Raw genomic sequence first — 12,352 nt, 5'->3', positions numbered from 1 at the left:
TAGGATGTTTGTTTTCTAAATGGAAAGAAAAAGAAAGGGTGTAGAGTTGGATGGATGGGGAGGATTTGGGAGTAGTTGGAAAACGGGAGACCATGACCTGAATATATTGTATGACAAATTATTTTCAAACACACCACACACACACACACACACACACACACACACACACACACACACTCACACTCTCACACACACTCACACAAACAGCCACATTTAAAGGATAATGTGACTTAATGGGATTTGCGTTAAGGAAGGGCAGTGGTGTCTGCAACTGCCATTTCTGACAAGTACCTGAGAAAAATACTGGCCTAGGTCTAAACAAAAGTTAAAATAGTAATCAGAGGAACATGTTTCCTTCCATGCTTATACTCATGAGTTCAAAAATTGTCCTGCTAGATAAAATCGTCCTACAAGATATAAGTATTACCTTTATCCATACTTTAGTTATTAGTTTGAACAGAAAGTAACAAAACAATTTGCTTTAGTAAAAAAAAAACAAAATGCAGCATTGATAGCAGCATTGCATAAATACTCTGTAATGCTTTTCTAAGGTGCTGGGAAGAAACTATTTCAGGGAATTGTTATCTTTCCACAGTGTGGACAGAGGAAGGCCAGAAGACACAGCCAACATTACAGATATGGTTCACAGTTAAGGAGGACGGTTCCATTTTTACTTTATAAAAAAATGAATTCCATATCTTTTTTGAAAGTTGATTTTAGTAAGACCAATATTTACATAGTTGCTTTCCCTGCATGCAGAGTCAGGTGAGTGCTGGGGAGCACTGACTAGTGTGGGCAAAGTTGCACCCACCTCCTTGTACTACTGAATCACAGCCCTGTTACATCTTATTGAAGTAGTACAGTGTTTCTAAGTTATTTCTTGACCACTTTCTAATCACTTCAGTTCTTGAATAAGTAGATTAAATATATAGTAACATAAGTACATGTACTTACAGTAGAAATAAAAGGTTGAGACCTTGAAAGTGTTTGAGGAATTCTTATGTGTGAAAATAGAAACCTGCAAGCCAATTTTGGCAAGTTGATGTTTCATAACTATGGAATTTTAAATACATTTATAAATATGGAAAACTACTATTCAAAAAAATAAAAACATAGGTCATAGGAAAAAATATATATATATATATATATATATTCTTATATTCTCATGCCAGAGAATGACTCATGTCACTATAAAAGGTCTTCTGCTGGGTTTTATTTCATTTCTATTAATGACCCTAATGAGATGACTTAAGTGTGTCTCTGAATACTTGAATACTTGTAGGACTTCATTCCTTCTATCTGTAGGACATTCTATGGGCTCTGGAAATACTTCTTTTCATTCTTCTTAGACAATTACTTTTTGTTGTTGTTGTTGTTTCAGCATTCTTTTACCATCTTAAAATATTTTTGTGTTCCTTAAAATTCTTCTTTTTAATTCTTTTTCTTTTTTTTCAAGACAGGCTTTCTCTATGTAGCCCTGGCTGTCCTGTACTCCCTCCTGTAAACCAGACTGGCCTCAAACCCATAAAGATGAACCTGCCTTTGCCTCTCTAGTTCGGGGATTAAAGCGGTGTGCTGCCATGCCAGACACAAATTCTTAATTGCCTTTTTCAAAGGGAATAGTTTTCCCAACATTATTAATGTGTATAGGTGTCCCATAGATTCAAGGCAGAAAAATCTTGTCTCTACAGTGGTATGCAAATACAGAGACCTCTGTCTTTAAATTAGACAGTGTAAACATTTCATATTAAGACAGGGTCATAGAACATTTTCAGGAGGTTTTGTTTTTGAATTTTTGTTAGATGGAAGATCCCTTTAATAGTTTCTTTTGACCCTTAGTTTTACAAATAATGAACCTGAAGCACAAGGATTAAGGTTTTGTTAGAGTCACAAGTAATTTGTTCAATCTACTTTCATAGATACTCAAAAGCTGCCTGTGGCAGTGAATGAAAAAGTACATTGAATGCCACCCACAGCCTTCATAAGCCACAGGAAGAAAAGCGGTTTACACCGTGGCATTAAGCTTGGAGTTAACTCATTCTGTTTTTCATTTCTCTGTCAGCACTCTGTGCATTAGTTTAGTTCCATCTACTCAGTTATTTCATAGTTTGCTTGTTTGTTTTTTTTCCTTTGCTGTGTAATCAGCCTGAAAAACACCATGACCAGTACTGTTCCCAGAAACTTTCTTCTCTTGATGCCCTGGATGAATTTGGCTCTCTGTTGATTGACTGCTATCAGAGCATGCCCTCAGAGATAAAAAAGACAATTTCCACAGCTTCCAGAAAGACTTTATGTAGTTTCACAGAGGTAAAACCAGCATTATATGTTTAAAATAAGGAAAGCAAAAACTTACAGAGTCTGTCAAATATGTTTTTCTAAACCTAAAATTAAAGTTTTCAGAATAAGTTATGAGTGTTTGCAAAGCTGTGATTATCTGCAAAGTGTGGGAAGAAATTCAATGATGTTGAGTTACTTGACTCTGCAGAATGTTCATTCTTCCTGTTCTTGCTGGGTGTTACAGGTTGTGTCTTCGGGACTGGTTTTGAGGTACTTTTGACTGCCAGATGTGACAATACTCACTTGGTAGAGGTGGGGTTTTGGTTTTATTCCTTAAAAAAAAAATTAACCCTTTTGTTTGCTTGTTGCTGATGAAATTTCTGAAGTTGGAGGAATGAAACAGGAAGTAGAGTGTTTGCTGTCAAGCTTGATGTCTCTTTTTTTAAATTTTTTTATTAATTTATTCTTGTTATATCTCAATGGTTACCCCATTCCTTGTATCCTCCCATTCTTCCCTCCCTCCCATTTCCCCCTTATTCCCCTCCCCTATGACTATTCCTGAGGGGGATTACTTCCCCCTGTATATGCTCATAGGGTATCAAGTCTCTTCTTGGTAACCTGCTGTCCTTCCTCTGAGTGCCACCAGATAACAAATTCTTACATATTCCCCGGAAGGAATTGGAACAGTGGATTAGTAGGAAAGCAGAAAGTGAAGTTTACTAATGACAAGAGAGCATAACTTGTTCAAGTCTAGTGATAAACAGCAACTGGGCTATTGCTCAAGGTAAAGGTTGATAGATGAAACATGCCGTGGAAACTTGTGCAAGAGCACTTTGTCCGTGCCCGTGGGCATTCTGCCGCCGCTGCATGCAGCTCGGTGCTTTTATGTGTTAGCCTGTGGAAACGATTTCCCTTCTGGACCGTTTCCAGAGTGTTTAAGTGTAATGGACTTCATACTGCCCGCCTGGGCTGTACCCTGTAGAGCGCACTCAGCTCATTCAGCTCCAACTCCATTTTATCAGGCTCTTTATCCATTAATTTTCTCCTGACCTTGGGCATAAAATATATGCACTTTTTATACTGCGGTGTTCTGTGCAGACAGAGGAATAGCATTGCCAATCCATCACCATTATGAATGACACAGCTTAAAACAAACACAGGTCAGAGACAGATATTTTAAGAGCAGATTTGTATTGATTCCATCAAAACATTGAGCTAAAAGGAAAAGGACTCTGAGACTATAAATGATGAAGCAAGTTTTGACAAATAGTCACAGTATGAGTCGACCTAAGAATATGCCTCACGGGCAGTCATTGGTAAGAAAGCAACATTTTTCATTATTATAGAAACCCACCTTCCTTAAGTGTATTTATTGCCATACCTTTAATAGCACATTTTAGCAAGACTATGGTTTCTCTCTGTCGTTAACACTGAAATTTTTGTTATTGTTTAAATGAATAGGGATGCTTATTATTATACTCACTAATCTTTATTAAGTTGCTACTTTTGACATGCTTAAACTACTTTATAGAAGATGGTACTTATTTGTTTTACAATTTAATTTTGAGCACAAGTGATTTTGAAAGTATGTGTGTTGTGGTAAAGTTGTTACTGAAACTTAATAAATAATGATCAGGGTAATTATTATCACTGTTATTGCTAACAATTCATATTCACATCACTGATGTATCTCATTAGTTAATGTACTTGAGTCACATTCCTGTCCAGTTCAGTTTTCTGACACATTTGTCAATGGCTACAGCTCTAAGGGGGATGCATTGCAGTGATAGGAAGTGGCCCAGCACTCACAGAATGCTACACAAAATTGAAGAGGTGTTCATCCAGGCAGCTGGGATAGCATTTTCACTAAAACTTCACTGAGCACAAAGTTGATTTTTGTTTTTCTTACTAGCAGTTCTCTGTATCGTACAGGGAAATGTTCTGTATGATATGAGCAGATCTCTTGAGCACCAGTGCTGAAAGAAAATGGGTCATGCATCATGTTAGCTATGGTTTTGAAATGAGAAAAATAAAGGTTCTTTTTTCCCCTGTGGGATATTTTATAACAAAGCCAAATAAATTGTTATTGCTTAAAAACTAATAGTATTTGTTGCCTCCCACCTATGATATCAACACTTACGAAGCTGAGACAGGAGGATTGCCACGAATCCAAAGTCAGCCTGTGATACGGAATTAGTCCATGCTCCAAAACCACAAGAAACAGTATTAATTAACAATAAATTAACTTTTCATTTGATCTACCTTCCTTTTATTGGGATTATAGTAGAAAAAGTGCACAGTAGCAGACTTTGCTCCCTTTGTATGCTGAATATATTCCAGTATATGTCTCTCTTTTTTCCAGTAAGCATTTTCAATGCACTATTAAATGTGTCTCGTTATTGATAATTGCCATCTGGACGGGGCGACTCTCGATTCACAAGCTCATACTTCTCTGTTCAATGTGGATTGTCCATCATGTTCCCAGTAACTAACTTATCCTTTACTTTCTAGTTTGTTTTAATGTATTTACAAGGTCTTCACTGAAAATTGGAAGTACCTATCCGTAAGACAGAGTGTTTTCTTCTGCTCGGTCTGTCAGCACCACACCTGCCATTTTCTCTCCTTTTAATTTCCTCATGAGGCCAAGCATGATGGCGCACATCTTTGATCCCAGCACTCGGGAGGCAGAGGCAAGCAGATCGCTGTGAGTTCAAGGCCAGCCTGGGCTACAAAGGTAGTCCAGGACAGCCAAGGCTACACAGAGAAACCCTGTCTCAAAAAAAACCAAAAAAAAAAAAAAAAAAAAAAAAAAATCTTCATGAGTACAGTTTCATGTTACTTTAAATCGTTTCCTCCTCTCCTTCTGTCAGTCTGCTTTACCTTTGCCCTTTACATAAAAAATACATAACATCTAAGTTGTCCTGGGGGTTATGCAGTAATGTGGGAGGGATTCTAGGATAGAATTTAAAACCTAGTGACGTCTGAGGAACAGACAGTATCATGTGTTCTGCTGCCTGTGCACACATGCAGCGTCCACACCTCCTACGTGAGAATGCAATAAGGAGGAACTTTAGTCTTTTATAGAGCCGACCTTTGAGTTGTACAGATTCTCACAGAGGTTAAGCATCTATCTACATTAAATAAATTTGGTATCCAAAGTGTCCCCAAAATGCAAAACTAAAAAATTCCACACTAGAGTCTCATGGGACACACAAAGGTGCACAACATTCTATATGCTCAGGGTGGCTGTGGGAGAAGACACTACTAACCCTGCTGCTATGGTACATAAGTTTTGTTTAATGTTCTTAAAATATTTTGCAAAATACTTTGAGGTTGCAAGTTGTATACATGAAACCAAAATGTGTTCATTGGTTATACTTGACTCATATCCTGAAGATATTCTGTATTCTATACATGTAGATATTCTAAAATCTAAAAAAAAAGAAAAGAAAAGAAAAGAAAAATTTCTGGCAAGATAAGCAATTGTCAAATGTTGCAAAAAAGGGAACACAAAACAAGACTCATTATATATGAACTCTGCAGTTTTCTTTTAGTAATGAACAAGACCTAAAACTCTTACAGTGCTTGTTTCACAATGCCAAATTGTGATATAATCTGTTTTATATTTGTTTTGTTTTACTGTCATTCATTTTAAAATTAAGTTCCATTTTCAAGTTAAGTACTTAAGGCTATCAATATCACTTGTTAAAATGAAAAAGTGTTTCCATGGTAGTCTTCTTAACATTTATTTTTCATGTATTTATAAAACAAACATTTCTGTTTGCTTCTTAGTTTGTTTGTTTGTTTTGTTTGTTTGTTTGTTTGAGACAAGATCTGTCTACATAGCCCTGGCTGTCTTGGAACTCAATATGTAGACCAGAATGGCCTTGATCTCACAGAGATCCACTGTCCTCTGCCTCTCAAGTGCTGAGATTAAAGGCATCGGTACCATGGCCATCCACAGAAACATATTTTTAAAAAATAATTTCAAAGAATGTTTAAAATAAAATTCATTATATAATTAAAATTTTAATAGGCAAATTTCTTTTTATTTAGGAGTGTGTGTGTGTGTGTGTGTGTGTGTGTGTGTGTGTGTGCCTGAGTGAGTTTATATACAACATGGAGGCTATTATGTTCTGCTGGAAATGGAACTCAGGTAGTTTTGAACCTCTGTGTGGGTGCTAGGAACTGAACTCAGGTCCTCTGCAAGAGCAATAAGTGTTTTTAACCATTGAGCCATCTCTTCAGCCCAAAATTTTATTTTTATATGTATTTTAATTTAAAAATAATGAATTAAAAGCATCATGAAATATTTTGTATTGAGTTTTTAATAAGAAAAATGTATTTTAGTAACACCATTTGTTAATCTCAAAGATGGGAAGTATAAGACCACTGACACAAATTATCATGGCCAAACTAATAAAAGCTACAATTAATTAAAGCAAAGCATTTGTTTGTGTATATGCACTCCCTAAAGTGGGGGTCAAGAGGTCAGCAACAGATGTGAGGATGACAAGGTTTTAATAGAGCTCAGGGGTGGAGGATTTTCAAGTGAAGAAATTAGGTAGCTGGTTATAGGAACAGATTCTAATATATTCTGGTCAAAACATGGCATTCAGAAGAGGTAGTCATAATGTATTCACAGGAGATCATATAAGGTAGAGTTGCAAGATGGTTATAAATAACTTTGGAACCGAAGACATGATTTCCTTTACTAAAATACATAGTACGGAATCAGTTGTAGTTACGGTTATGGGTGGGGCATAGCCCAATCCTTGAGAAATAGAGGTTTAATCATAAACAAGGATGAACTTGGTGTATCTTTTTTGTCTTTACTATGAGATGGCTTTTGAGCCTAAGATGGAGGCAGGCTGGTTCTTCACATTCCATTACTCAGGAGAATGGAAATAAATGTGTGTTTGCTTGATCCTGGGGTATGAGCATGTGAGTTGTGTGTTGATTTATGAGTATTTTCTCCTGAAGTGTTCTCAGTGTTCTTAAATCCTTTTGATAATAAGTTGGGAAATGAGTTTCTTTTTTTTCTGTGATATGTTTTAAATCCTAGCCCATGTTTATTGTCAATTCCGTGGTGTAACAGGTACCCAGTCTATTCTATTTCCACGATGAATCATTCCTGGTTGAAGGTAATCAGGCCTCCATGTCTTCCCCTGATGTGACCATTTAGCCCTGTGGAAATACCCTCACTACATTTAGGGCATCAGCCTCTCAGCATTGCTTCTTTGGGTGGAGATTCCTGTACAGAAGTGCTTTATACAAGTCCAGAGATGTCGTGTCAAGACTAAGTCCCTTAGCACACTATATGCAAGTTATGGCTTTATTGTTAGGATTATGATCAAAACAAAAACCCTAAGACACATTGAGGAAAAAAATCTCATTGTATATGTTGAGCCTTCCTACATTTCCATCATTCATGTAAATATGAGGTATCGACAGATATTCAATTTCACTTCATGGGGTTTTGCAAAATCATTGGAAGATTTCAAAACTTTTCTTTTTAGACAGCATTTTGGCTGTTATATTTCTCCTATGTTTTATTTATTTTTAGTGCTTAGTAGCAATCCAGCTTCATCTTACATTTTTAAAAATTACAGTATTCATTCATTTATTCATCCTGAGTGTGTGTGTGTGTTTATGTGTGTGCATGAGTGTATGAATGTAGGGATCACCTGACAATTGGCATGGATCAGTTCTTGTCCTCTGCTATGTAGGCTCTGGAATAAAACCCAGGTCATCAGGCTTGTTGGCAAGTACCTTTATATACTGAATCATTTCTCTGACTCTTCACCTTCATTTCGTTGTCATTAATATCTGATTTTAATTTCACTATTTTTTCTTATTTCTATAAAGTCATAAATGAAGAAGAAGAAACAATTCCTCAGAGTATGGTCATATCATCAGCCCCCAGGCAATGCTATCTGTGTGAATCTTGTGGGACTTACATAGATCTTAGAATTGGTGCACAAATCATATGTGTTGTGTATGACTTGATTTTGTTACATTAGAAAACTGCCTATAGTACAAAGGAAAGTCCAGTAGCTAGTAGGCAAAAGCTAGAGCACCTCTAATTGATGAGAGGAGTGGGAAGGTATGAGGCTAGAGGCCTTCTACGGAGGAGAATGTCCCACAGTGGCAACTTCCAGGGTACCTAGAAGATTCTCTATGCTTCAGAGAGCCATTTATTAAAACCCATTGCTGAGTCCATAATGTAGTGCCATGTCTGTGCTGAATGAGCTTCAAGATACCCCACAGTGCAGACACTCTACTGTCCTCATCACTTGTGATATTTAGGCCTTGTTTTCTGGCCCTCTGTCTATTTTATTCTCTTTTAAAGTCAAATTTAGAGTTGTGTGTTATTTTTGGTTTGGGTTTAGTGTGTGTGTGTGTGTGTGTGTGTGTGTGTGTGTGTGTGTGTGTGTGTAGTATTAGGGATTGAACTTAGGATGTCCTGAATATCAGGAAAGTACAGTCTGAGTTGTGTTTGTTGTTGTTGTGTTTTATTTTGGTTACTTAAATCTGAGTATTAAGAATTATATATTGTTCATTATCAAGGATACATTTTTAAAGGACGGTGTTTAATGAACAGATTGCTTTTCATTCAATCTCATATAAATATGTTGATCTGTCAAAATTAAGGTAAAGGACGTAGGCGTAGATAAATGGCATGGGATGTTTAAGACAGTAAAAACATTGTTGATGTAATGAAAGCAGAAGGTCAGCAACTGGACCATAGGAAGACCGTAGAGGGAGAAGCGACAGGAGAGAGCAAGGGACACACATCAAAGGGCTCCATCATAAATGTACACAGTGTACAGGAACAAAAGTGCTGTTTGGAATCCATTCCCATGCACAGTGAGTGCGCGCTAGTAAAAAAATAAACTAGTTTTGTGCTGATACGGGAAAAAAGCAAAGCTCTTTCCTTTTTTGCCCCTGGAATTTCCATGCAGGGAGGGATAGGATGGCACTGACCATGAGTCATATGCCTTAGGTTGTCCTCCTATTACTCCTTAAATAGTTCCATCCCAGATGGAAAGAAATTTGCAAATGGAAAGTTTTAATAATAAAAAAAAAAAAAAAAAAAAAACCAAAAACCTGGGCATGGGTGATATATACCTTTAATCCTAGCACTCCTGAGGCGGAGCCAGGTGGATTTCTGAGTTCCAGGCCATCCTGATCTACAAAATGACTTCCAGGATAGCAAAGTCTATACAGAGAAATCCTGTCTCAAGAATAAAAATAAATAAATAAATAACAGGGAGATAAAAAGAAAACTAAGAAGTGAATTGCTCGGTTCGTTAGTATAGGCAATTTTCCTGATGTTAAAATAGGTATAAAGTTCTCTGTTTCTCAAATCTGTAACTTTCTTTACATATCTAAATATTTTGTTCTCTTTGTTTTCAAAATGAGTTTATAAATCAAGTGGTAATTTTTCAGAACATTTAATTAGTAACATATTTTTATAAATTAAGATCTTCCTTAAACAATTTTCTTTGATAGAAGACGTGCATGAGATTTCTTTTCAGAGAATCTTTTTAAGTATTGAGCGTTTTAAAGTCTGTTTTTAAAGGAGATTTTATGGCTGATCACTTTAAATAAATAAACAGAGATGGAGCAAGCCAAATTGTAAGGTGTGATTCTTTTTAATTTTCATCTTTTGAAAATAAATCATTACGAGGCGAAGAAGGCTGTAGACAGACACATGGCTGAGGGAAGGGAAATGTGTGTTCATTGGAGGGGTTAACTTTCTGGGTGTTCCTCCTTAGAGGAGAGAGTGGACTCTGAGAACCTGCCCCTTCTGTCTTCCTGCTGCAGAAAGAGGCAGGCATTTTTGTTGCATTCTTATTCCTATGTTGTATAATTTTAAGTAACTAGGAGTGTGTCTGCCTGTCTAATATAATTTCTTGGACACTGTGGACCCACTTCTGCAAATATTGTCTGGAAGAGTGAAGGCTTGAGCTGGTAGCAGCAGATCTCAAGTCCTCTTGAAAGGAAAACGATAGAGTTTTATTTCTGTGAAGTTGGGTGCCTCTGGATAGGAGAAGCTTCTAGATGGAGGAATAAGATTTCCTAATACAGAAGACAAAACAATCCTGAATGCTAGAATACACCTTCAAAGAGATTTGCCAAAGTACTAGAAGTTTTTAATTCTGTCAAAAACATGCAGTGAAAGTCTGATTTATACTGGAAATTTAACTTTTGTGCAAAAGTCATAAGTTGGTGATGTGATTGTGAACAAGCTGAGGAGTACTCTAGGTTAATAGCGATACAAAAATGTCATGTCTCATGGCAACATACTGCTCTGACCTTGTTCTTTCTCAACACTGCTAGAGAAATTATCACATGTGTTCTCTCATTTGTGGTTACCAAAGGCCATGAATCCACCATTTAAAATCCTGTAGTTCAAACCTGCTTAGTGGCAGGTACCTCTAGTAGCATAGAGGGGATTTAGGAGTGGCAGAAATGGCAAGTGGTAGGGAGATGGGGGCTCTTTGCTCTTAATAAGTGCTCTGAATACTGCTGCCAATAGGCCTCAAAGTCAATGTATGCAGGAAGGAAAGAAGGAAGGAAGGAAGGAAGGAAGGAAGGAAGGAAGGAAGGAAGGAAGTTAGGAAGGCTTGCTTGCCTTACAGAACTCATGATATCCCTGAGGAAATCCTACTTTAGTATTTTTCAGATTGTCGTACCAAAGTGCTCCCCAAGGTGCCGATAAATGACATTCACCATAATGCAGCATCTCAGCACCTCCATATTACATGCTACACTTGAAGTTGATAGATTTTGCTGAATAACTGACCCATTGAATTTTTTAAAATTCACGGGGCCTGCACAAACTTTTGTACCAATCAAGGTCAATGCATGCAGTAAAGCTAGACGCCCTGTTCAGATCTAGCCAATGGACAGCTCATTCTTTAGGGTTGTGAGGAGAGCAGGAATTGCCTCTGACATGAACTCTGATACCCCCAATTTGATCACTTGCACTTGTTGGGGAGGCCTGAAGTGGAAGCAGCCTCTCCATATGAGATCTGATAGGCTGTGATCATATGGTGGGGGAGGAGGTCTCCTTCTTTCAGAAGTCTAGGAGAGAGGAATAGGGCAAAAGAGGCAGGAGGAATGGGAAGATACAAGTGAGGGGATAAAAACTGAGATGTAATCTGAATAAATTACTTAAAAAATAAAGTAGAAAAAAGAAAGTCATAGCAATCATTTGTTAAATGATATAATGTTTTAAACATAATATACTTCTGATTCAATTTTAATATATTGCCTGAGACTATCAGTCCGTCATCAAATACTGAAAGAATCCACAAAAGTGTTTTGTCAAATTCCCATAAAGAGGGAGCCCCACTTCTAAATATCTATTCAGAGTGACATGAAAACTGCTTAATGTCTTAGTCTTCAGAAAGGATTAATTCATGGAATCATACATTAAAGAATAATACAGTATCCTAGAATGAACTCTGAAATCTGCACACTCATGAATAAGCAGAGTTAATTAGCTCGGTCATCAGACCTCATTTGTGAAAGAGGGAAGTTACATGAAAAATATCTGATTACTTCTTGCCTAAATGTTGGATGAGTCATCCGTTTACTGGTAAGGCATTTTAAATATTGTGTACTAAACATATTAGGAGTCTCTTGACTTTAAAGAACTCATATTCCCATTGGAGATTACACATGAATACAAATGGAGAATGCTAGACTCCATGCTGTCATTCTTTTTTCTCAATGTGCTCTCAGCAGAGGAAGGAAATGTTTTTTTGGACCAGAAATCTAGAGTTTCCTTAATGAAAAAAATGTAATGTTCTGTTGCATATGGGAGCAAGTGGCCTAGCATCTCATTCACCTTAAACTCGGAATGAGCAAGATGTCTATGAAGCTGATGGTGGTGGTGGTGTGATGATGATGATGATGATGATGATGATGGCCAAAGTGGTTTATTCCCTAGCTATTCCCTAAGTAAAATGTATGTGGGGACATTGACTGCAGATCAGTACCATTATCTTTGTTTTAGAAAGAATAGAACAAAGCAAAGTAAGAAGAGCTTTGAAGTCTGTAC

The 12,352-nt window shown here is 37.0% G+C and overlaps 1 protein-coding gene and 1 long non-coding RNA gene across 32 annotated transcripts in view; one reads left to right on the top strand and one right to left on the bottom strand.

Annotated features, from left to right (window-relative positions):
• LOC127204555 (uncharacterized) overlaps window positions 1-2,923 on the bottom strand; it is a 215,547-nt gene extending 212,624 nt beyond the window's left edge. Inside the window, exon 1 of the long non-coding RNA XR_007832478.1 lies at window positions 2,850-2,923. This is a non-coding gene — a long non-coding RNA (uncharacterized LOC127204555). The remainder of the gene's footprint in view (window positions 1-2,849) is intronic.
• Ptprd (protein tyrosine phosphatase receptor type D) overlaps window positions 1-12,352 on the top strand; it is an 822,247-nt gene that overhangs the window by 587,023 nt on the left and 222,872 nt on the right. The window lies entirely within an intron of this gene.

Source organism: Acomys russatus, chromosome 2, assembly GCF_903995435.1.
Source record: "Acomys russatus chromosome 2, mAcoRus1.1, whole genome shotgun sequence".
Lineage (NCBI taxonomy): Eukaryota > Metazoa > Chordata > Mammalia > Rodentia > Muridae > Acomys > Acomys russatus.
This window is presented reverse-complemented; position numbering and strand designations above follow the sequence as displayed.